We start from the raw sequence: 26,391 nt of genomic DNA on the forward strand, positions 1-26,391 counted from the left end.
GGGCATGCCACCACCACCACCACCCTTCATGCACAGTCCCCCTCACGGGACCTAGGTGAATGAAACGGGCGACGTGTTGGAAAACACCTGGCACCTGTGTGCTGAGGTAAAAAAACAACAAAAAAAAACAAGAGAGGCAAGGCCTTCAAGACTGACTTGTGACTGAGAGTAAAACACACAAGCTTTTCATGAACTGAGTATAATTTCAAAATATAATGTTTAAGATGAGAAAGATCAGTTTAAAGCAAATTAAGTCCCCTAGCATTAATTACAGAGTAATTTTCCTTTTTTACTATCTGCACCAAAACGTTTGCAAAATAAATAAAACTTCCATCCTTAGCAAAAGAAGTTCCTGTTTGAACAAAAAATGATAATAATGACTGCTCTTGTTGTTGCGTCAGAATATCAGATCAAAGTGCCAAGTTTAGAGAATACAAAAAATATAAATATAACCGTAAATGCAGTTTGCATATAATTAGGCTTCACTATTTATTTTTTTGTGCCCATCCCAGAGGTGCAATATTGTTTTAAACAAGATGACTGGAAAGAACTGAATGTTTCTTATTTTTATGCCTGATTTGGTGTCAACTGACAAAGTATTTGCAGAGAAAATGTCAATGTTAAAGTTTACCACGGACACACACACACACACACACACACACACACACACACAACCGAACACCGGGTTAAAACATAGACTCACTTTGTTTACACAAGTGAGTCAAAAAAGTGACGTGTTTTACACCAGAGGTATGTTCTAGGTTTGAGTTCGCTAACGTGACTGTACCTGTGCCTGGGTTTCTCTTGCAGGTTGCCTGCTTTTTCTGATTTCACAAGGGCAGTATTTATGGTTTTTATTTGGTGTTTTTCATCTGGAATGTTTTTGACCCAGATGCAGCCCTATGCTCTGTTTGATTATTTTATGTTTGTTTCTCCCTCTTTATTGACAGGTCTGTGAACAAAATGATGATGATGATAATGATGATGTTGATAGATTATTAATGAGAGTAATGATGAAACTAATCAGCAGTAACAATTCTGTCACAAGCTCTGGCTCACCTAGTTTAGGGTAACACTGTGAGTGTCAGCATTTGAAGAATGCTTGCCACTTATCAGGCAAGTAGTATTGTACCACAGAAAAGTGGTTATGCTGGCCTCAAAGTTTGAACCAGCAAGTATTTAACGAACCACTTGAAGAAACAACCACCAAAAAAAAAAAAAAAAAAAAAATCAGCCTTTCAATGATAGAACTTAGAAGACAATTACAAATAACAGTACAACAGTTTTATTCATGATTAAAACTTCATTCTTTTTCCTGAACCCCGCCTATCCCCCCAAACCACCCAAATGAAAATAATTTGGAAACCAAAGTCCTAGGGACATATTGCCCCATTCATCTTGGCCATTGATTGATTGATTGATTGATTGATATGGATATTTATATAGCGCCTATCCTCGGTCGGAGACTAAGCTCTAAGTGCTTTACAAATACGGAGTCATTTACACAGCAGGCTGCCTACCTGGGTAGAGCCGACTGACGGCTGCCATTGGGCGCTCATCATTCATTTCCTGTGTCATTCAATCAGATTTCAGGCACGCACACCTACACACTTGGACAAACATGTAACATTTAACATTTTACGTGTATGACTGTTTTGTTTATTTACCCCACCATGTACTCAGCCAAACTCCGTTTTTGGGGGTGTGCATGCTGGGTATGTTCTTGTTTCCATAACCCACCGAACGCTGACATGGATTACAGGATCTTTAACGTGCATATTTGATCTTCTGTGTGCATATACACATGAAGGGGGTTCAGGCATTGGCAGGTCTGCACATATGTTGACCTGAGAGATCGGAAAAATCTCCACCCTTTACCCACCAGGCACCACCGAGATTTGAACCCAGGACCCTCAGATTGAAAGTCATCATGGCCGCATCTAGTAGCAAGGTCAAGGGAGCTGAATGAAAGGAACTTAGCTAAAGTCTGACTGCAGAAGTCAAGCACTACTTCAGTCCGTCTTTCACCGTTTCAGTCCTGAGTCCGCTATGGTGACACACAGTATCCCACTGATGTCCCGCTGTCGCATAATAGCGATCTGACAAACCAGTTAAAGTGAATGGGTTTCTTTGCTCTACTGCTAGTTGCGCTAAGGTGGAGAATGGCGATCAGCGGTACCAGCCTCGCACGCTGGCGCAGGATTGAATGAGTCAGGGTTGTCCATTACACCTGAAAATATGATTCCAAAAAGGGACATCATCTGTTAAGAAACAGTCCAGGTTCAACCAGGAGTTGCCTCCTGTCGACTGTCATGGTCACCATGTGTGACAAAAAATTGTCACGCCTTTCCTTTGCTGTTGTCAGGTCTGAGTGTAGTGGTGGTGGTGGTGGTGGTGTTGGTGATGACGATGATGGTGATGATAATTCTCATGCTATTCTTTCTGTTGAAAGGTCTGCAAGCAACACATAGTTATGATGATGATCAACAACAATGATAACAATTATTGCCATGTCTTCCTTTTCTCTGTTGACAGGACTGCGAACATGACACCTACAACCACCCCTCGTGCACAGTGGGGAGAGTTAGAGAACACTTGGCAACTGTGTGCTGTGGTCCCCAGACAGCGCTGTGCAGGTGACAACACTTCCATGGAAATCAGTGTCAGTTCAATGGGGGGGAAAAAAGGGTAAGTTTCACTTATTGCAAAAAGACACAGACAAAATATGACTTGTTAATGTTATTGGGTGAAATTTTTGTGTACAAATTAATCTTTGTAAATATTTTGTACACAAATATTACTGGATATTTTCTTTTTGTATACATATCTTACTTGGTAAATGTTTTGTATAAATGCTGAATTAACAAAACTAAACTTTAGGTAATGTATTCCTAAAGGACCTGAAGTATGTTACAAAAGATATAAATATGGACATTTTTTTATGGATGGGATGTGCAGAATTTAAGGAAATTTTTTTCCCCTCATTTTAAGAAGATTGAAGTGTATTTTCATGTCCACCGACTGCTGGTAATGATGGAAGTATCAGATTGGTACATAGCGAACAGTACCTCATTTAATTAACATTTTGTACCCCTAGTTCTGATTTATCTGTAATATCCAGTTGCTTCCCTCCCTTGAGTCTTAAGTATGGCTATTTACATACAGAAGTGGGCATGTTTCGTTTTCTTGGTCAGTTGTATTTTCATTTGGTGCTTTTTGCTTGTTTGTTGGCTTTTTTTTTTTTTTTTACCTTTATCCTCCTCTTTTGTTTACCTGTATTTTCAAGGGGACTGAGCTTTTTTTTTTTTTTTTTTTTTTTTAAATGACAGTGTGTTCAATTTGTGTATGAAGTGTGGTTTCCACACTGAACTTCCCACACTGTTGTTGTAGGGCTGGTCCTACAAAACTGCAGTGCAGCTGCACTGATAGGGCACGCCCCCCTCCATCCCCCTTCTCCCCCCTAAAATAAACAACTAACAAAAATGCCTCTCTGCCACTGTGCCTTCCTACTGATGGGGTACAAAATGTTCAATGATAAAAGAAGGGAGTTTACCAGAGAGCATTGGTGTATGCGTTAATCCTTTCACTGCTTAAGGGGGGGAATCGCTGTTCATAAAAAAAAAAAATTAGTGAGGGCCTCAATAGTCTCTGTATACATCAGGCATCTGCTCCCAATTTCTAAAAAGCAGATGTGGTTTGGTGTGAATGATTGATTATGTTTCCTTAAAAAAAAAAAAGATTAAAAAATAAAAGTTACACACAGCGATTTACTGTTGACATTGGCAGAAATTGCTGGATAGTCATATTGACCATTTGTACTGCTGACACTTCATTTGGAAGATGGAGACCTGTATGAAATATATTTGTGAGTGCTTCTGGAAGCGTTTTATGAACCTCTGGTTCATTTGCTTTTTTGGGAAAGTGGAGGACAAAAATCTTATTCATGATGAATCTGTAGGGGTCCTGCAGTTCTGCACAGACTTTTTTTTTTCCACATGTTTCAAGGCAAAAAGGACTGTTGAGAAAATATTGTGCATATTAATTTTTTCAATCCTAATATGAAACTGATGACATTCTCCACAGAGCTCTGACATTTCTTAAACTTATTTTTTTTCATTCCCTTCACTTTTTCAGATTATCTTCAGCAGGAGTTGTTTTATTGTGCTTTTTTTGAGGAATATTGCAATTTTGTTTCCTCTGGCATTTATTCAGAAGTTGATAGGGGCAGAGGTGGTTAGTACAAGAGGAATATTCTGCTGTCTTTTGGGGTGAGGAAAAGGGAAAATGAGGAGGACACTTTGAATTGGATCGATCTGTTCATATGTAGAAATCAGAAGGGACATGCCACTAAAGTTTCATTTTTGACTCACTTGTGTAAACAAAGTGAGTCTATGTTTTAACCCAGTGTTCGGTTGTGTGTGTGTGTGTGTGTGTGTGTGTGTGTGTGTGTCCGTGGTAAACTTTAACATTGACATTTTCTCTGCAAATACTTTGTCAGTTGACACCAAATTAGGCATAAAAATAGGAAAAATTTAGTTCTTTCCAGTCATCTTGTTTAAAACAATATTGCACCTCTGGGATGGGCACAAAAAAATAAATAATGAAGCCTAATTATATGCAAACTGCATTTACGGTTATATTTATATTTTTTGTATTCTCTAAACTTGGCACTTTGATCTGATATTCTGACGCAACAACAAGAGCAGTCATTATTATCATTTTTTGTTCAAACAGGAACTTGTTTTGCTAAGCATGGAAGTTTTATTTATTTTGCAAACGTTTTGGTGCAGATAGTAAAAAAGGGAAATTACTATGTAATTAATGCTAGGGGAGTTAATTTGCTTTAAACTGATCTTTCTCATCTTAAACATTACATTTTGAAATTATACTCAATACATAAAAAGCTTGTGTGTTTTACTCTCAGTCACAAGTGAGTCTTGAAGGCCTTGCCTCTCTTGTTTATTCTTAGGCTGATGGCAGATCAGATGGTGAACACAAGGGCAATAAATTGCAAAGTTTCCCATCTTCGAGAAGGGAGCATGTGGAAGACTTGGACTGACATAACTACATGTAGGAATTTTGTATTTGCAGGCAGTCAGACTCAGAGTAGCCATTATCAATGAGATATTAATTATCAGTCAAGAATTAGTTGAATGCTCTTTACATTCTTTTGGACATGCAAAGATCTAGGAATTTCATAACTAACTTCACACCTTGTATTGACAGGCATTAAAGCCCTCAATTGCCACACTAATCAGGTATCAGTCCAGAGTAAGTTAGTGCTCTTAGTTTTCTTTTGGAGAAAGATGTTCAAGAAATTTCAAGTTGGGGATTGTTGACCAATAATGTTAACAGTATTGGCCAGGCATTCGAGTTGCCACATGAATCAGATATGACCGCCACAGTAAGTTAAATGTTTGGAACTATCTTTTTGGGGAAAGGAAGATGTAGAAGAAAGAGATTCAATATGGAGATTGACTTGGTTGTCTGTCTTAGCTCGGTTGCCATACTAATCAGATATTAGTCCAAATTTAGTTGATCAAAGACTCAGCTTGTGACTGGAAGAAGTGACGGGCGCAATAGCCGAGTGGTTAAAGCGTTGGACTGTCAATCTGAGGGTCCTGGGTTCGAATCACGGTGACGGCGCCTGGTAGGTAAAGCGTGGAGATTTTTACGATCTCCCAGGTCAACATATGTGCAGACCTGCTATTGCCTGAACCCCCTTCGTGTGTATATGCAAGCAGAAGATCAAATACGCACATTAAAGATCCTGTAATCCATGTCAGCGTTCGGTGGGTTATGGAAACAAGAACGTACCCAGCATGCACACCTACGAAAACGGAGTATGGCTGCCTACATGGCAGGGTAAAAAACGGTCATACACGTAAAAGCCCACTCGTGAGCATATGAGTGAACGCAGAAGAAGAAGAAGAAGACTGGAAGAAGTTTCAAACTGGGTTGACTTACATACCAGATTATAGAAATCCAGTACTGGCAGGCAATCAAGCACTCAGAGTTGCTGTTTTTCTTCATATATTAGTCCACAATGAGTTAAAATGGCCTCAACTTTTGACCTTCTCGGTCTCAGGTTGTTGGTGAGTGTTTTACTGTCAGTTTGTCTCAGAAGGGAGAATGGTTGGTATCAAGAGAAGAACAGAAAGCAAATTCAGGACCAGACTACAATGGTTAGTTCATGCATTGGTGGAGAGAATGATGCACAGTATGGAGTGTCAAAAAAAAAAAAAAAAAAAAAGAAAGGAAAATTTACCTCTGGAGTACAGGGTGTGGAGATTCTTTCATTATTGATCAGTTGCCTTGAACATAGATGTTATGTTTTCGGGGGTGGGGGGAGGGGGTATGAGGATTTAGTTTTCAGATTTATTGACTGGGTTAAAAAATAAAGTAAGATGATTCATTGAAACTGGTCTTGACAAAGGAGATGTACATATATATGTTCACAAACTGTTCATGCTGTAACATCTGTATGGAGGCAGTTTATTATTTTCTTTCATAAAGAACAGTCAGCAAAATGCTCATCTAGACAGCTGTACTCACACTCTAGTCATATGCCATGTTTGCAAATGCATGTGCTCATGCACGCACATACCCACACAGCCACACAAATACTCTTGTCACACACATACACACACACGCATGCACACACATGCACACAAAAGCACGCACACACACACACACACAACACACACACACACACACACACACACACACACACACAATGACACAATGACATATGAAGGTAGTGTTCAGCTAGGTGCTCTTTTAATTTTACATTCTGTTCAGAGAGAGATTCATGAGCATTTGTTTCACAAGAAATTTGTTCATGGTAAAAGTGAACAATAGCAACTCTTTATCAATAATTTATCTATCTTTGTTGACATGATACTATATCAACATATTCATAGAAAATCTGGTAAATGCAACGTGGTGAGGTGTAGTTTTGCCTCAGATGTATTTTGCAACAAAACAAAATTTTGAGCAGCGGCACTGTCACACTATGGGACTTATTTCACAAAAGAACAAAAAGGAGGAGAATCCAGCACAAATGAACGAAAACATACACAATTCTGCAAGCAGTGTAAAGTGATCAGAGTTGTCTCTTTGATATCATGACAGAAATTATCTATGCATGCATTTTTTTTTATACCAAAAGGTGGTTGATATAAACATAATTAAAAAAACAAACAAACAAAAAAAAACACACTGAAAAGAGTGTAAAAGGGTATTCATTAGTGTTCGGAGTTGAGAAAGTATGTTCTTTCCTGGAAGTCAAACAAATTCTTTTGTTTAGAAATTTAGAGTGTTTACTCATAAATTCTAGCCTCACACTTTCTACAGAACTGGCAGATATGTCAGAGAGAGAGAGAGAGGGAGAGAGATAGGGAGAGAATGCCATTCTGTACTGTCTGAGCACAGTAAAATGATTCAGTGCAAACTCAGTGGGTGTCAGAATTGGCGATGAATATTTGTCATTGCCGTAACATCTCCAGACTGATAACTCCAAAACAATGATAAGAACCACTTTGTGATTGTCACTTTTAGATGGATAAACCAGTTGTTTGATTTTGGGCAGACATTTAATTCAACAGCGAAAGAATGGAGCTGACAAAATCCAAGTTGGACTGATTATAAGAGCAAGCACAGTTGCTTGGAGAAATCCACCCCCAGCTGTAAAATTAATCCTTTCAGTGCCAAGCATACTTTATGCTGATTGACAGGATGTTTGGTCACAGAGGATGATAATTACTTAAAAATAAAAAAAATCTAGCATGCAAAGTACTGAAAAAAAAAAGTACAGATAACCTAGGAATATGAACACACTATCCAAATTATGACAATTTCTTATGAATTTGATGATTGTGTGATAGGAAAATTCCAAGTATACTGGGTGTACACTTCCCTTGTTTTGGTTATACGCTTGTCCTGTTTTTTTTTTATTTTTTTCTTCTTCTTCTATGTATTTTACCTCTTTATACGTCATTGCAAGGTTATGTTGAAAGAATGTAAGAGTTGTTCAGTTGTTACCTACTCTTGTTTTCTCCACAATCTTGTGCAATATATATATATATATATATATATATATATATATATATATATAATGTCTTAAGTGAAGAGTAAATCCATCGTCTTAGTTTTTCATAGAGGGGGAGAAATGTCAAATCAGTCTTTAAGTTTAATTTTTAACCTTAAAATTTGGTTTTCCATAAAGGGGAAGAGGCATCTCTGTCTGTCTGTCTGTCTCTCTCAGCAGAATCAGGATAATTTTATTGAAGCACTGTGCAGATGAAACTTGAAAATGAAAATAAAGAAAAAAAAACCCCAACCTTTCTCCAGATAGGATGTGGTTGCTTAGTTTTATCAGGTTGACTTAAAAACTGTGCTGTCAGCAATATTATTTTTCAGTGCCATGAATGTACACAGTTAGGAATTTTTTTTGGGGGGGTTGAATTTAGAAGTGTGTTATCAACAATATCATTTCAGTGCTATGAATGTACACTTTATAGAACTGACACCAAGAGTCTGCTGTGTTTCAAAATGGAGATTGTGTCTTACGACTTAGAAACAGTGACACAAGTATATCTGGGTGTTGAAAAAAAAAACCCTTACACAAAAGCAAACCACCTTTTGAATTTTCTGTGCAAACTTTTCTCAAAATCAATGAAATGGGGTTTTTTTTTTGTGTTTATTTATTTATTTTATTTATTCCTCAATAGGATTTCTACTGCTCAACATAATAATATTTTATCAGTTGAAGAAAACACTTGATTTAATGGTTTATCATGGTTCATTTTGCTTACCTATATAAACAATAGTCTTATTTACTTATTTTAACCGCTTTTAATGCTGAGACCTGGTGAAATGAGATCAATGTGGCGATGGTTTGAAAGGCAGTTGCTACTTTTTGTGCAGATATCAGTGGTGTGTGTGTGATACATTGTAGTATTCAACAAAAGTAATGAAATCTCAAGAGGAAGTAGTCTGGATACATAATGGTGCCCTGACCTGTGAGCTGAGTCTTACATCAGTGAAGCAACAGCCCTTCACTGACAAGCATTCTCATCAGCAGCAGTTATGGAGTTGACTGAAGGTAAATCTTCAAATGACTTAAGAAAACTATAAGAGCAGCTTCAGCACTGTTATCATCAGACAATGAACTGGCAGCAATTAATATATCCACAGAGGAGACCGCACCGCATGATTCTGAATTATAACTTCCAGGTAATTCATCAGCAGCTCTCTTACCAATAAACAAAAAGTGTTATATAATTCCGAAGTTGATTGTGAATAAATATTTTTTTTGAAACTTAACATAAAAATTCTTGAACTGCTAGCAGTAGTAGTATGGATTGGCATTTGAAAGCCTTGGACTCTTTGCCTTTTTTTTTTTCTTCATCTTTTCATTGTGATTAGTTTGTGAGTGAATTGTATTTGCTGTTGTTGAATACCACTCAATCAAATCCATGAATTTTTCATATAATTTAGTGAAATATATAGGTACATATACAAGAAGGGGAAAAGTCTAACATTCATTTGCAGAGCTTCTAAATCTGTCTGTGTTTCTCCTGTCCTTCAGTTTCTCCACTGCTTGCCCATTTCTATCAAATAGACCACAAGCTAGCTATCCATTCTGACATTGTCAGCAGTAAGTGGGTCTGTACTTGAGTATCTTTAACTCCTCCATGTCTATAGTCTGTCTTGCCAGCTCTGCTGAGCAGATTTTTCTGCATGGTATCCAGGCCTTGGTTAATCTTGTTATCTGAATGACTAGCACTCAGACCACTGCTCAAGATCTAGTGGAGGAGGGAGTAAAAACCTTGGTCGCTGTGAGACTTGAACCATTGGACATTTGCTTCCTGGAAAGGCGCATTGTCACCTACATGCAGTGACCTTTTTTTTCATGTTGCTTTTCATTACTTGTAGCTTGAAATGGGATTTTTTTTGGTTGTTGTTGAAGAAGACTTTTTATTGTTGATATTGTTATGTTTCTTGCAGAAGGGTATTATCACAGGAAAGAAAGAGGCAGACTTGGAGAACTGTGGAAGAGGAGGTGACAGCAGCAGGCAAGGCCTGGAGCGAGATCATCTGACTGGCACAAGACTGGAATGACTGGAGATGATTTGTCGGTGCCTCATGCTCCAGCCAGAGCAAAGAGGATGAAGGAAGTAAGTTTCTTGCAGAAGTGTTGTGCATTGTGAAGGACATAGGATTTTTGGCATTTTGAGGAAAGGTAGTGTGCATCTGTGCTTATGTACAAAACCACAGTTTGAGGCTGTTTTGAGTGTATACTGTGAGGCTTTAATGCATCTCATAACATAGGATTTTAGGCATTTTGAGGAAAGGTAGTATGCATCTGTGCTTATGTACATACACCACAGTTTGAGGCTGTTTTGAGTGTATACTGTGAGGCTTTGTTACGTCTCATAAAAGCAGTTGGAGATTTTTTTTTTCTTCAAAAACAGTGCAGGGTGTGACTGTTACTGTCATTTTTTTTCTCAGTGTCTAGGATGTGCATCAACATCTAGGATGTGCGCCAGTGTGTTTACACTTAAACATTTTCTAATAATTTTATGGGTTTTTTTTTCCACACATTGATAACCATTAAGTTCTCTCCATTTAAATGGAAGAGAATAAGAATAACCAGGGAATGATGTTACACAAGTTGTTTAAAAAAAACAACAACAAAACCAACAAAAAATGTCTGTGTTAATAAACTAGTCTGTATCAAGTAAGCATGTTTTTATTAAAAAACGAAAATACATTTCTCTTATTCCAGTCAGGAACCAGAGCATCCAATTTTCCAAGGGAGGAAACGGGGCATTTAATTCTTCAAGCATTAAAGTTTGAACGGTGGGTAACAGCATTTCATTTTCCAAGGCTGGAAACGGAGCATTTAAATCTTCAGGCAAGGAACAGTGTTTCTTCCAGGCTGGAAACAGGTTTTATTCAGGCAGGAAACAAAACATATTATTTTCCATGGCAGGAATGAGATCATTTGCTATACAACGCAGCAAATGGGGCACCAGGAAATAGAGCATTTAATCTTTTTCATGCAGGAAACGGTGTATAAATTTTTTTTTTTTCAGGTTGGAAATGGAGCTACCCCCCTCCCCTCCCAAGACCATTAAATTTTTTTCATGAGTATTCAGTTTTCCAGGTAGGAAATGGAGCATTTTATTTCGCAAGATAGGAAACACTTCATTTTCCAGGTAGAAAAAAGACTTTTATCTGTACAGGCAGGAAACCTAATTTTGTTTTCGACAGGAAACAGAGAATTTCATTTCCAGGCAGCAAAACAGGGTATTTTATTTCACAAGGAAGGAAACATAGCATTTTTTTTTTTTTTTTTTTCCAGATAGAAAAAATAGTTTTTCAGATAAAAAAAAAAAAAGACCTCATTTTTGGCATAGCCATCAATGGCTCTTTGCTCACAAAACAGTGCAGTTTAGCAGGGATTGTGCTTTGATCAGGAACAAAAATGTGAACAGACCTTTTTTCAATGCAGGGAATAGAGCATCTTAAGGAAGCATGTCATGTTTTGATTACCTTGTAGAAAACTTTTTTTTCCAAACAGGAAACAGGGTATTAAATTTTGATTTTCCAGGCAGCAAACAGTATTTTATTTTTCAAGGCTGGAAACATAGCATTTTTTTTTTCCAGAAAAAAGAGCCCTTTGTTTTTCAGGCTAAAAAAACAAACAAGCCCTGATTGTTGGACTAGTCATTATCATTAGCTTTTTGCTGCAAGACACTGCAGTTTTGCAGGGTCTTTGTTTTGGTCAGGTATTATGAAAAAAAAAAAAAAAATCACCTGCTTGTAAACAAAAGCAACAAAAAACAACAACACCACAGTGATGTATCTTATGTACACTTACTTTGTGCAAAATGCTGCCAGCTAGAAAAACAGCATCAACATTGTTATCAATGAAAAGTAATATTTTGTTGAACTTACAGAAATTAACAATAGAAAATCACTACTAATGAACAGGAATAAATGAATGTTGGGATTAGGGGTTGGGGGAATTCAGTGCGCTGATATTTGCTGATGTGTTCCAACTGACTTAAGGAAGAAGGGGGGGGGAAAAAGAAAAAAAAGGAAAGAAAATCTGCAAAACAATACATTCCATGACAAATTATCAACTATTAATAAGTTCCTTTCAGCAAAAGAGACTAGTCTGTGCTGAGGACAACAGACAACAGACCTTCTGCTTGATTTATCATCATTACGATTAAGTTCCTCAAGACAAATAAGACTAGGCTGTGTTGAGGACAACAGACAACAGACCTTCTGCTTGATTTATCATCATTACGATTAAGTTCCTCAAGACAAATAAGACTAGGCTGTGTTGAGGACAACAGACAACAGACCTTCTGCTTGATTCATCATCATTACGATTAAGTTCCTCAAGACAAATAAGACTAGGCTGTGTTGAGGACAACAGACAACAGACCTTCTGCTTGATTTATCATCATTACGATTAAGTTCCTCAAGACAAATAAGACTAGGCTGTGTTGAGGACAACAGCCCTACTGCTTAAATTACCGGTAGTCATCCCCAGATTTGGAAAAAAAAAAAATGTTAAAAAAGGATAAGAAATACTTCAAAGCCACACACAAAATACATGGAGAAGTTCATACAGGCACACAACACTTGTAGAATGGACTGCTAGTGCCCATTCTAGTGTAATATTCATATAATTACACATACTTAACCGTGACCCAACTAGTGCAGACTCCGGCAGGGGTCTGACATTCCTGTCCTGTGCAAACTACTATCCGCCTATGCGGAGAAAAAGAGAGCAACTACGGCCGATAACCTCCCGGAAGTAGGTAACCTCCCCTTTGTCTCGCTAGCTAGCGCCCTCTTTTTCCGGCAGCCATCTCGACACCTGTTCCTGTGCACCGCATACGACTAATTTTTTTTCGTATTTCTTTCTTTCTATCGATTCTTTGGCGTCCTTGTTGTTTGTCAAATTATGCCTTCAAACAGGTTGCACAATTATGTAGTTCGATTGGGCGATCGGGCTAAAATTAAGGCGCGATCGCAATCGATTCGTGGACACTCAGGGCCCTCTACTTTGGGCCCGGTAAACAACAACACTGACCTGCAGCCTCCACTTCCTCCTCTGCCTCTGGTTGACTCCAGGCCCCCACTGCCTCCGACGTCTCCTCCGCCGACTTTTAGGGGTTCGTTACCCATACTCAGGTCAGTGGTGCCATTGACAATATTCTTTTTCATCCGCGAACGGACTCGACGCGATCTGCGTTTTCTCAGTCTTGCCAGTCGGCAGTGCCCGAGTCGATCTCCTCTATCTCTTTGCCAGCTCCCACTATATCAACAATGGAATGTGCCCCAATCCCTTTGGGAAATCAACACACACTGGCTTTGGATCCACATGCTAGACAGGGCCCTATGTGCGATGCGTCCGTGGCGGTGGCCGTGACATCGGCTCACGCGCCCCCCACGTGGCATGCCTCTTCCGTCTCGAATCCTATAGCGACTGAGGCGCTTAGGGATGCCCTCCCTATGTGTAGGGAGGAAGGTGGACCACTAGAGGACATGCTCGCACATATGCGTGTGTCTCGAGCAGCCGATCCAAGGGAGGCAACTCCTGCTTCGGCGCCCTTTCCGGTCACCGCCGCAGTTACTTCCTTGCTCCGACACCACCCTTCGCCTTCAGTGCGGGTGTGTGCTCGGCCCCTACAAGCTTTGCTGTGATGACACCATCTGCCATACAGCCGGTTGCTCCTGTTTCCCACCCACTAATGGCGGATCAGCAGGCTGCTCAACCAAACAACCAGCAACTCATTGCCAGCTTGCTGCATCAATTATGCACCACTCTGCTTCCTGGTGCCACACCATCTACCACTGCTCATTCTTCTGCTGCAGCAAATCCGCTTCCACCCTCCACGACCACCTCCCAGCAGCCTGGTCACGTGCCCAGCACACAGCCTGACCCATCATCCTATGCCATTGGAGAGACATTGTCTGAGGGGGACACTGATACAGAGGAACCACCTGGGGAAGATCATCAGCTGGTTTCCTTTCAAGAAGCACTTGCCCTCCTTGCTTCCTACTCTCCAGATAGGGTACAGACCATTTGCGCACCGGACTCGCCTATAACATGTGGTGCTATGGAGATTATGGGCATCCACAGATCCTCCCATACCCCTCAATATGCTCTTACTCATTTGACCATGGTAGTCGAGGCACTGCAGAACACATTGGCACGCATCAGGGGCCAACCCATCACCGATGTCCCCTCTGACTCAGTTCCAAACTTCCCAGCTGCAATGGGCCGGGGGAAATTCCTGAAAACTCTGCCCCGATCCACTTCAGAACCTCCACTTTTAGCTCCGGGCCCTATCCCTCAAAAACCACTTCTGCTTTCTCATGAGGACCTCCTGCTCCTCCCGCAAAACTTGCGTGACAGTTGCAGAGTTACAGTACATGACAAATTCCTCATGGACCTGGAGGAAGCCCTCAGATCTTCTTTAGAATTGACCTCTGCCATGGAAAGCTTCCTTGCGGGCCTTGCTGTGGCCCCCATGGAAGCCCCCACTGAACAACCAGCAGGCCTTGACGTTACAGTTTTCTCACCGTTTGTCCAGCAGATCAGCCAGCTTCTCGTGCGTTCTGCGGGCATACAAGCACAGGCCTACATGAATATAATTTTGGCCAGGAGGGATGCTGTGCTTGACCAGTCCACGTGTGTGCGCTCTCCGCCAGAACACGCTTCCCTCAGAGCACTTACCCCCACCAACTGTTCCCTCTTTGGTCAGGGATCTCCTACGACGGCCATAAAATGGCACGCAGACTTGCGTAGGGACCTTGCTCTTGGCGCCGGCCCTCTCCGCACTTTGGCACACTCGCGGCACGCTCCGCGACATCAGCCATATTCCTTCAGGCGGAGCAATGTGGCCGCCTTCAGGCCACGTTCACATCAGCCTTCCCTCTATAACGCCAGGGGCCAACCCAGGGGGCAGCCCAGGGCGTACAGGCATCAGCATTACGCAGTTCGGCCTCCACACAGGCCGACAGCCAACTCCAGACCGGCCCACCCCCAATGACTCACCCCCGCCCTTCACCCCCCACTCGCGCACCAGCAGCCAGCAGGCAGCCTATCCAGGCACATGCCAGCGTGGCTGTCACTCCCAGCATGTGAGTGGGTCCTCCGGGTGATAGGGTCAGGGTTTCACCTACCTTGGCTCTCCTCCAAGGCACCTCTCACCCCCTCCCTCCCCCCCCCCCCCCCCAACAGGGCGACTCAGCCCGCTCAGCCCTGCGGGACGAAATCATTTCTCTTCTCCACAAGGAAGCCATAGAAGAAGCTCCTCCTCCTGTCACCAGGCTTCTTCGGCCGCATCTTCGTCGTCCCCAAAGCCTCCGGCGGATGGCGGCTGGTCCTAGACCTTTCCCTTCTAAACGAGTACCTCCAGTACAAACCATTCCGCATGGAAACACCCGCATCAATCAGGGACTCCATCAGGCATGGCGACTGGGCAGTCTCCATAGACCTCACAGATGCATACTTCCATATCTTGATTCACCCCAGGGACCGCAAATGGCTCCGCTTCTCATGGGACGGCAAGTCCTTCCAGTTCAGAGCACTTCCATTTGGCCTTGCACCAGCCCCCTGGGTCTTCACCAGGGTGGTCAGGGAACTGTGCCTATCTCTCAGGAGCAAGGGCATACGCCTGAGGGTCTATCTAGATGACTGGTTGATCCTTGCGGAGAGCAGGGCCCTCTGCCAGCATCACCTGAACCTTGTCAGGAACCAGTGCCAATCGCTGGGCTTTCTCATGAATGCAGAAAAATTGGAACTGGAGCCCTCTCAGCAGTTCAAATTCCTGGGTATGGTGATCGACTCAGTATCAATGACCATATGTCCGGCCATGCCCCGCCTCCACAGGCTACACAGTCTCCTGTCTCAGCTATCACAGGCAACCTCGGCGTCTGCCAGGGAACTTGCCTCTCTGCTAGGCTTCATGGAGTCCCTTGCTGCACTAGTTCCACTAGGGAGACTACACCAATGCCCATTTCAGCGCCACTTCCAGGACAGGTGGCCCCAGTCTTCACAGGCATGGGACACTCGTATACCCCTGGGCACATGGTTCTCACAGTCGACCCAACGCTGGATGGACATGCAATGGCTCAAGGCCTGGGTTCCAATCTCGAACCCAGCACTGGATGCAGAATTGTACACAGATGCCTGCAACATGGGCTGGGGTGCCCACATGGACAACCACATAGCATCGGGGACTTGGAACCTACAACAGCAGTCGTGGCACATCAACAAACTGGAGCTGGAGGCGGTCTTCCTTACCCTCCAGCACTTCCTCCCCCACGTGTTGCACAGGTCGATCATGCTATGCATGGACAACACGACGGTAGCATGTTATCTGAACAAACAGGGGGGAGCTCACTCACACCAGCTGTCCCTGCGCACGGAGACAGTCCTCCTCTGGTGTCAGGAGCACAGCATCCACCTGACAGTATGACATTTCCCAGGCAAGCTCAACATTCTAGCAGATTACCTCAGCAGATCCCACACCGTGCTCCAAATGGAGTGGACCCTGTCACACTCAACTCTTCAGCCAATCTGGGACCATTGGCACAAACCACATGTGGATCTCTTCGCCACAAGATTCAACTTCCGCATCCCAACATACATCTCCCCAGTCCCAGACCCGCAGGCCTGGGCCATTGACGCCCTATCGATCAGCTGGTCCAACCTTTCGGGGTACGCCTTCCCCCCACTTCCCATCATGGGAAAAGTTCTCAGAAAGGCAAGGCTGGAGGGTGCCACCTTGATTCTCATCGCACCCCACTGGCCAGCACAGCCGTGGTTCCCCGACCTTCTCCACCTCACTCACGTTCCCCCACTCCGCCTTCACATTGGCAGACACTCCCTAGTTCAGCCCCGCTCAGGCATTCCCCACGGAAACCCAGAGGTTCTCAACCTACACGCCTGGCTACTGTGCGGGAATCTGTCTGCACTAGGCGCCTCCGATGACACAGCTGACCTTGTGTGCAGTTCACATCGCAAAGGCACTCAAGGTGTTTACTCTGCACACTGGAACCGCTGGCTCTCCTGGTGCTCAACCCACTCCGTCAATCCCACACACCCATCCAGTATGGATCTCGCCAACTTCCTTGCCTTCCTCTCCGCCTCCAAAGGCCTCTCTGCCTCTGCAGTACGGGTCCATCGCGCTGCAATCAGCTCCACTCTTCGGCAACTAGGCGGGCCCTCTTAGATGACCCCCTGCTTAGGGCACTGGTCCGAGGGGCATCCCTCAGTCACGCACGTAAATCCCTCCGGACCCCTTCTTGGGACCTTTTTCTGGTCCTGCAATACCTCCGCAGGGCCCCCTTTGAACCCCTTGCTATAGCTCCTTTCAAGCTACTCTCCATGAAGACACTCTTCCTCATCTCACTCGCCTCAGGCAGGCGCTGTAGTGAGGTTCATGCCCTCAGTGGCATCACACAAGATATAGCCTTTGAGCCGGACGGATCTATCTCACTTAGATTCCTCCCCGAATTTCTTGCCAAAAATCAGACTCCCAGTACACCCTCTCCCATTCTTTTCATCAAACCACTCTCCTCTATACTGGCCCATGACGAGGACAGATTCCTCTGCCCAGTCAGGGCCCTGCGCATATACCTTAAAAGGTCGCGTCCCTTCCGATCGTCCAAACGACGCCTCTTCATTAGCTGGAATCTCGACCATCCGCGTGACATTAGCAAGACGTCTCTGTCTCGATGGATAGTCAATGCGATTAAAGGCGCGTATGCAGATGTAGGATTGAGACTTGATGCCTCCTCAGCCAGAGCACATGAAGTTGGAGAATGGTCCTCTTCTCTTGCCTTAGCGCACTCAACACGGCTGCAAGCATTCTTTGTGTAATATTCATTATAAATGCGGCAGAACAAGATTTCCAAAGTGTCTGAATTAATTGATAACATTGAAGTATATTGTCTCATAACTGGGAGGCTAGTTTATAGAGGAAGATGGTAATGGAATATTAATTGGCATTTCTATTATAGAGCATGACATTTACACAGCTATTTTAAAAACCTTCTCTTTCTCTCTCTGTATGTATATATATATATATATATATATTTTTTTTTTTTTTTAATTATATATATATATAAAAGACACTTTGATTAATCACACTGGATTAAAGCTTGCACAAAATTCATATTCTGTCACACAAAAATTCTTGACACCTGTGTGTGTGTGTGTGTGTGTGTGTGTGTGTGTATTACTGCTATGCACACCTCAATCTCTCTCTCATACCTACACACATACACTTACACATGCATAAATACATACACCCATATACACACACACACAGACACATCCACCTACACACATTCATACATCTTCACTTAGATACATCTACACCTGCATACAGACCTGCACACGCATGCACATACATACACATACATCTATATGTACACCTGCACATACATACACCTGCACACACTTACACACATACCTACACCTACATTTACCCACACCTACACTTAATTACACCTATGTAATTTAATTATACACCCACCCACACACCTACACATATATTCACCACCTACATATACACACCCTTCCTTACACATACATATAACCCAGACACATTCATGTACCAACACATGTACCTGTACATACAGTGACCTACACATGCAAACGTCCACCTACACTTATATCGATACATGTTCCTTAAAAAGAGATTGACAGTTTTGAGGAATGGTCCATAAAAAAGATGTTAAAACCTACACCTAGACATTTGCTGTATCACCTTGCTCAGACGATCCAGTTACAGGGAGAGAGAGAGAGGGGGAGAGAGAGAAGGGGGTGGGGTGGGGGGGGGGGGGGGGGGGGAGGTGAGGGATGAAGGATGTGGTGAAAGATAATCATAGGGAAAAACAACAGCAAAGACTTGGAGTAGATGGAAGAGGAGGATGTGCTTCAGTTACTATGACCCTTGATCATCTTGCATCTTGCTGCTTATTCTTTTAATCCAGACAACCACACAGGGCAGTGTAAGAACTGAAAATGTAAAATCAGTCCAGCAGAACTTAAAAGAAAAAGAAAAAGGAAAAAAAAGGCATATGTACAGTCATTCACACACACCTCTCACATTAACAATTTAATTTTTTTTTTCCCCAGAGGATTTAATTTAACCCATTCTTTTTCTTTTTGCCAGAGGATTAAAAAAAAGAAGAGTAATTTAACCCATTCTTTTTCTTTTTGCCAGAGGATTTAAAAAAAAAAGAAGAGAGAGAGTAATTTAACCCATTCTTTTTCTTTTTGCCAGAGGATTGAAAAAGAGTAATTTAACCATTCTTTTTCTTTTTGCCAGAGGATTGAAAAAAAGTAATTTAACCATTCTTTTTCTTTTTGCTGGAGGATTGAAAAAGAGTAATTTAATCAGTTCTTTTTCTTTTTGCCGGAGGATTGAAAAAGAGTAATTTAACCATTTTCTTTTTGCCAGAGGATTGAAAAAGAGTAATTTAACCATTCTTTTTCTTTTTGCTGAAGGATTGAAAATGATTAATTTAATCAGTTCTTATTCTTTTTGCTGAAGGATTGAAAAAGAGTAATTTAACCATTCTTTTTCTTTTTGCCAGAATATTATTTACAAAAAAGAGAGTAACCATTCTGTTTCTTATTGCCAGAGGATTAAAAAGAAAGAGAGAGTAATTTAATCATTTTTCTTTTTGCCAGATGATAAAAAAAAGAGTAATTTAACCCATTCTTTTTCTGTTTCCCAGAGTTTTTTTGTTTTTTTTTTAAACGAGTAATTGAACTCATTCTTTTTCTTTTTGCCAGAGGATTGAAAAAAAAAAGAAAGTAACTTGAACATGAACGTAACAACACATATGACAAAAGTATACTTAACAGGCATACAGAACCAAAAATTACCTTGAAGCACCTCACATGTTGTAGGTGCAAATAAAGAAAGGAAAAAAAAAGTAAAATGTCCAATTATCAAGTAAAAAAACCAACCAAACAAAAAAACCCACACCAAAATACACCCCCCCACCCCCCACAAAGGAAAAAACCCACATACACACACACACAAAGAAAAACCCACAAGAAATGGAACATTTCAGGCTTTTTGAAAAATAACATGATAATAAACCAGCAAGGCAGGAAAACAGGAGAAGAGACAACCGAAAGAAAATGAACAACCCAGTAACAAAGGGTGACAGAGAAAAGGAAATTTCCAGCACAGAGTTTCCAGAGGGTGCACATACTGTTCATATTGAAAGAGCCCTTGGCACTCCCATGGGGGGAAAGAACGTAGCATGGGTTGTAAGCCCGCAATCTCTTCGCAATCCCACGATTTCTCTCACTTTGAGAGAAACTGGGATTGCGAGAAATTGTGGTCATTCCCTCCCACATTTTCTCAATTGTGAGAAATCATGGGGGGGGAGGGGGGGCATGATTTCTCACAATGTGTGAGAAAGCATGGGAAGTCTGCCTAATTTTTTTGCATTAAAAATAGTTCCTTTATCCTTAGAGTTGGGTATCTTGTCTTTTCCCAATGCAAATCTTAGAGAAATGAGAGAGAGAGGAAAAGAAAGAAAAAGGTGGCAACGACAACGATGATCATGATAACGACAATGGTGTTAGTGAAGACAGCATGGATAGCATGGCGCCCCCGCACAGTTTCTCGCAATTGAGAGAAAACGTGGGAGGGGAACGAGCACACTTTCTTGCGATCCCATGATTTCTCTCAAAGTGAGAGAAATTTGTGGGATTGCAAAGAAATTGTGGGCTTTCAGGGGATGCCTGACAATGATCCTTGATCAAAGACTTCAGCCACTTATGCAACACAGTTGGTTTCAAGAAGGTAACTTGGAATACAGTCCACAAATCTTAATGACGACAAGAGTTGGAAGATAAGTTTCTGTGGCTACCTTCCAATCTGACAAACTGTGTTCAACAGTAATATTGTTAAAAAAAAAAAAAAAAAAAAAAAAAAAAAAAAAGAGAAAAAAAAGCAAAAAAAAGCAACATTTTAGACTGATCCACAACAAATCATTGTTCTGTGCATCGTTCTGTGGTTGAATCAGCACTTAAAAAAAAAGACCAATAAACCTTCAGTGGTGTTTTTTTTCCCTTGCATTTTGATTTTGTAAATATTGGTACTTTTTTTTTTTTTCAATGAATAAAAAAGAAAAAGCAGTCACAAATTGTTGACATAGTTATACAAATTATAGTAGAAAAGAACTAATGGAATCCACTTTGTAGTACAAAATCGTGAGTGGTGACACATTAGATGGACAATATTCACTGCTACTGCTTTTTGTTGATGGAAGCGAGAAATGGACATTTTATTATACAGATCAATGCGATGATGAAGAAAACATGAACTGGATTCATTTTCACTGTACAGACCTGTGCACAATAGGTCACTTTAAACAGCAAACAGGATTCAAATATTGATATATGTTCAACACGTACATTTAGATCTATGGGCCCTTTAGTTTAAATGTTTTTAAACTTCAACCTTTCAAGCATTAATTTTATTAAGGCATATGGGCGGAAAAGGCATGATGCTATTGTATTAAAAGAAATGATTTTTGATAAATGATTTTAGTCAAAGTGAGAAGCCGAAGATTGTTAATAAATCATGTTCATAAATCAGATGTCTGCTGAAAGCAACAACAAAAAAGCAAATCTTCTATACATAATTCAGTTATAAAGAAACCATCACTAACAAAGAGAACCCCATGAGGGTCTACTTTGTGTTTTTCCCAGCGTATGAAAATCTCTCTTGAATGAGGTGATAAAATTAATACATGATGGCCACTTGTTTGTCAACTCAGGCACTCTGTGTCATCAAATACAAAATGTTTTATGAATCATAATATGACAAATTACACATTTTAACTGCCTGGCCTGCAGACACTTTGTGATACAGATCTGTACAAAAAAACAACAAATAAAAAAAAAACAAAAAACAACCCCCCAAAAAAACAACAACAACAACAAAAAACAACAACCCCTCCCCCTCAGCAAAAACAACAAAACAAAGAAACAACCACCCCCCTGCCTTCACCCACCAAAACAACAACAACAACAACAAAAACAGCCATGAAACACCTATGACGCTTGAATTCAGAGATACTTAATAATCTTTCAAAAATATAAAAAAAGAAGAAGAAGAAGAAAAGAAAAAGAAAAGTTGGATATATGATAGAAAACAAAAACAGAGGGTAGGGGAGGGATATATGCTGCAATCACTAACATGATTATTTGTGACACTGCAAAATACTTGACTGATAAAAACAGAAACCAGGGGGGATAAGTATGAATCAAAATGATTTCTCAAAGGGGGGGATATGCATGAACAACTATTTGTCAAATTCAGGATATTTAGTAAAATATAAAAACATCAACAAAAATGGAGAGGAAGGGAAAGGGATACATGTTGCAATTTGAATACATCATAATCATTTGTGATCCTGCAAAAAAAGAAAGAAAAAAAGTGGGCTGGATATGTAATATTTACTACAAAATATCATCTTTGGGTCAAAAACAAACAAACAAACAAAAAAAAGCAAACAAAAACAAAACAGAACAAAATAAAACCATCATATAAAGCAGTAATAATAGATTTGGAAAAGGCCAACTGAGATTTCTCAATGCACATCAGATATGCATATGGACAAACAAATAATTTTCAGGTTAATTTTCGATTTCATGCACACCTCAGCTCAGTCACTGTGAAGCATTAGATGAAAACAAAAAAGGAAAAACAACAAAAAACAAAACAAAAACAAACAGAAAAAAAACACACAAAAATCACACGCATAAAAATAGACATCAACCGACCAATAAAAAATAAACATCGTCTCTATTACCCTCCCCCCCCCCCCAAGCCCCTTCCCCCCCCTCCTCCAAATCACAAAGTCAGGATGCGTGATGTCCATAGCGAGCACAGCACAGCACAGAACTGTTGTGCTTGAGTGGTGATGGGGAAATGGTTCCTTCCTCAGTTACAGCAGGCCATATTTCACAGAGGTGTTTGTTGATAGCACAAGCATGATGTATCAAGTCTTTCTTTTCGATATCGGTGTCATAAGTGAACGATATGAAAGGGATGGGTTGAGAGGTGGGGGTGATGGAATCCAAAGGATAAGTAACGAATTAACTGGCCTTTTCTTTTTCAGTGGACCCACATACATTACAGACTCTTTACCAGAGTGATTTTTCTTTCTTTCCTTCTCTCCATTTTCTCTCTCTTTCTGCATATCATCCTTTTCTTTCCACGTTTTTCTCTCTCTAACCTTCATTATTTTCTCCTCTTTTTTTTCTTTGTGTGTTTTTTTTTTCCTTTCCTTCCCTTTAATTTCTTTCCTGCATACTTTTTTCTCTCCCTTTTTTGGACTTTCTTTCTCCATTTCTTTTTCTTCCTACCTACCATTCTTTCCTTTAATGGTGCATGGTGCCTTAATGGGACCCCCCCTTCACCTCCCCTCCCCCCCAAAAAAATAAAAACAAGCAAAAAACCCCCCAAAAAACTCCTTGGCGGGTTTTGATGATCTCAACATTGTAGCAAGTAACTTGGCGAAGCGAGAATAGTCATAAATTCATTCACCGATTTTCTGTTTCCAGCAAATCAACCCAGGATGGCTGAACTGGTGAGGAGAAAAACAAACCAGCCTGGACACATCTGCTCACTCGCCAACTATTTTCAGTGAAAGAACGAATAAACACAGGTAAAATTGATCAGAAAAAAAAGAAAAGAAAAAAAAAGTGCAAAATATTCGCCATACACACACACACACAAAAGAGAATAGAACAGTTAGTGAAGGGAAATAACGGTGAGAAATATGAAGTATAAAAGAATCACACACACACACACACACACACACACACTTACATACAGTGTTGTACACTCACCCATGTCATTCTAGCTGCTACATTTGTGGAAAAAAAAATGTTTAAGTTCTCGTTACTTGGGTATATATCTAATGAGGTGAACAGCCACATACAGGTTTGTTTTTTTAATTTTTTTTTATATTTATATTTATTGTCTTTCATAGTCCAGATAAACATCCATGTCTGGTATCAATATCAACAGTCATTCTTCATCGAAGACAACGTCATTGAAGACCAGCAAACAGTCACTCAAGGTCTGTGAAAGAACGTGACAAAAACTGGTTGACGTGACATGAGAGAGATGTTAGGCAAGGGAGGCTAAAAATCACAGGCACCATCAGTGATTCATAAATGGACACTGAACCATATCTATGTTATGCCATAATGTGAACAGTTGTCTAATGCCATAATGTGAACAGTTGCCATATGCAATAATGTGAGCGGTTGCCTGTGCCATAATGTGAACAGTTGTCTGATGCCATAATGTGAACAACTGCCTTATGCAATAATGTGAGCGGTTGCCTGTGCCATAGTGTGAACAGTTGTCTGATGCCATAATGTGAACAACTGCCTTATGCAATAATGTGAGCGGTTGCCTGTGCCATAGTGTGAACAGTTGTCTGATGCCATAATGTGAACAACTGCCTTATGCAATAATGTGAGCGGTTGCCTGTGCCATAGTGTGAACAGTTGCCTGATGCCATAATGTGAACAATTGCCATATGCAATAATGTGAGCGGTTGCCTATGCCATAGTGTGAACAATTGCTTTGTACCATAATGAGAGCAGTTACACCATAATGTGAGCAGTTGCCTAATGCCTTAATGTAAACAGTTACCTCATATTGGCATAATGCAACAAAGTACCTATTTTTTTTGTCATAAGAAAATGTGCTTGCATACTGTGGAGAATCTGCCTTTTACCTAAAGTGAACAGCATGACCTAATGTTGATAGAATGATCGCTTTCTCTGTCACCATCACAGCTATTCATGGAGAGGCATTGTAACACATATCAAGTGCACACAAGAATGTTATACACACATTTAGTGAAAACTGATATGGATATTTATAGTAAAATCAAAAATATGTGTGAAGATAAAAATGTTCATGTTTTAAGTCTGTTCATGCTCCTGAAATGACAGCATCTCAACAGTTCCGAATGTCTGTGTTTTTGGTAATTTTTTCCATGTTGACCGTGGGAAATTGCAGGACATGCTTTTTCTTGGAATGATTGTACATTGCTCAGAAGTACATTGACTGTTGCACTGACACTTCTGATAGCCTTGGTTGCCAGAATTAAGCATTGGCAGTTGATTCACCCCCCTGCACCCCCCCCACCCCACCCCATGCCAATCACAATTTTCGGAACCTGTCTTTTTTGCATCGGCTGAAGTTCAGCAAACAGGAAACATTTTATCACTATGTGCTTTTTCTGTAACCAATAGTGTGCATGCTATTGCGAACTGAAAGACCACAGGCAAGCCAATTATTTGTAACCACCAGGGCATTGATATACTGACGCATTGAACCACCAGAAGCATATTTTTTGGATAGGTAGATCCACTCTGTGTATTCCTCTGTGTGTGTGTGTGTGTGTGTGTGTTTTTGCCTGACTCTACAATGCAGTTTTTTTCTTCTAATTTTCTGAAGACTTTGTTGAACAGCAAAAAGAATCACTTGTTGGCAGAAAACTGAGTCTTGCGATCTTTTAGGTCGTGTTTAAAGTTTGTCCACTTCATGTTCTCTTAAAACCATACCACTTCCTCAAGAGAAAGAGAACATCCGCGAGTCTTGATCACATAAAACGGCCCACTTTTGCAGAGGATGTGACATATACACAGAGAGAGAACATTAAATAGAAAGGATTACTTCCTCATTGGGACTATAGAACCATCACATCAGCCTAGATGTCGACATTAAATTCTGTTCACATTCATGAAAATGCTATTGCCCTGTGTGAAAGTGTTGCTCAACATCAACAAAGTACAAACCGATTGCCTGATGCAAACATCTGGAAAAAATGTGCATGCCTAATGTTAACATGTGCCATGCCTGACAATATTCCTGGTTAACAGTAAGTAATTTTTTTGCATAAATAAAAAAGAGAAAAAAAGGCAGCCGTTCACATTGCACTTAATATATGTTTGGCTAGAAATGAGTGTTGCTGTCTCATACAGGTCTTTGGTGGTCCTGACCAGGATGATTAATTAGAAATAAAAGCCCAACATCAAGCTGTTTTCTTTCCAGGGCTTCCCCCATGGAACGCCTGAAGAACAGCCAGGGCAGCAAGTCATCATCCTCAGGCTCCACACAGGACACTGCCAGCTTCACTCCCATCTCGGCACACTGAAAATTTCCCACACAGACCAATGTCTGTGTTGACACCGCTCCTCAAACTCCAGCCCATGTCCTAGGAGCAAGACTGCCCTCTGCACAAAGAACTGAGGCGTCAGATCTGGCCCAGTCCTGCAGCACT

The 26,391-nt window shown here is 41.0% G+C and overlaps 1 long non-coding RNA gene across 3 annotated transcripts; it reads left to right on the top strand.

The window, feature by feature from the left end:
- LOC143301257 (uncharacterized) lies at window positions 1-26,297 on the top strand. 3 transcript variants are annotated; one of them, XR_013057748.1, is made up of 6 exons: window positions 1-106; window positions 2,536-2,662; window positions 10,012-10,181; window positions 10,793-10,866; window positions 23,648-23,751; window positions 26,163-26,297. It is a non-coding gene; the product is annotated as an uncharacterized LOC143301257 (long non-coding RNA). The 3 variants fall into 3 exon arrangements; XR_013057749.1 differs by lacking the exon at window positions 10,793-10,866 and having other exon boundaries at window positions 2,536-2,636; XR_013057750.1 differs by lacking the exon at window positions 10,793-10,866 and having other exon boundaries at window positions 35-55; window positions 2,536-2,636.
- Window positions 26,298-26,391: the final 94 nt, after the last annotated feature.

The sequence above is a fragment of the Babylonia areolata genome, chromosome 27 (genome assembly GCF_041734735.1).
Source record: "Babylonia areolata isolate BAREFJ2019XMU chromosome 27, ASM4173473v1, whole genome shotgun sequence".
NCBI classification, from domain to species: domain Eukaryota; kingdom Metazoa; phylum Mollusca; class Gastropoda; order Neogastropoda; family Buccinidae; genus Babylonia; species Babylonia areolata.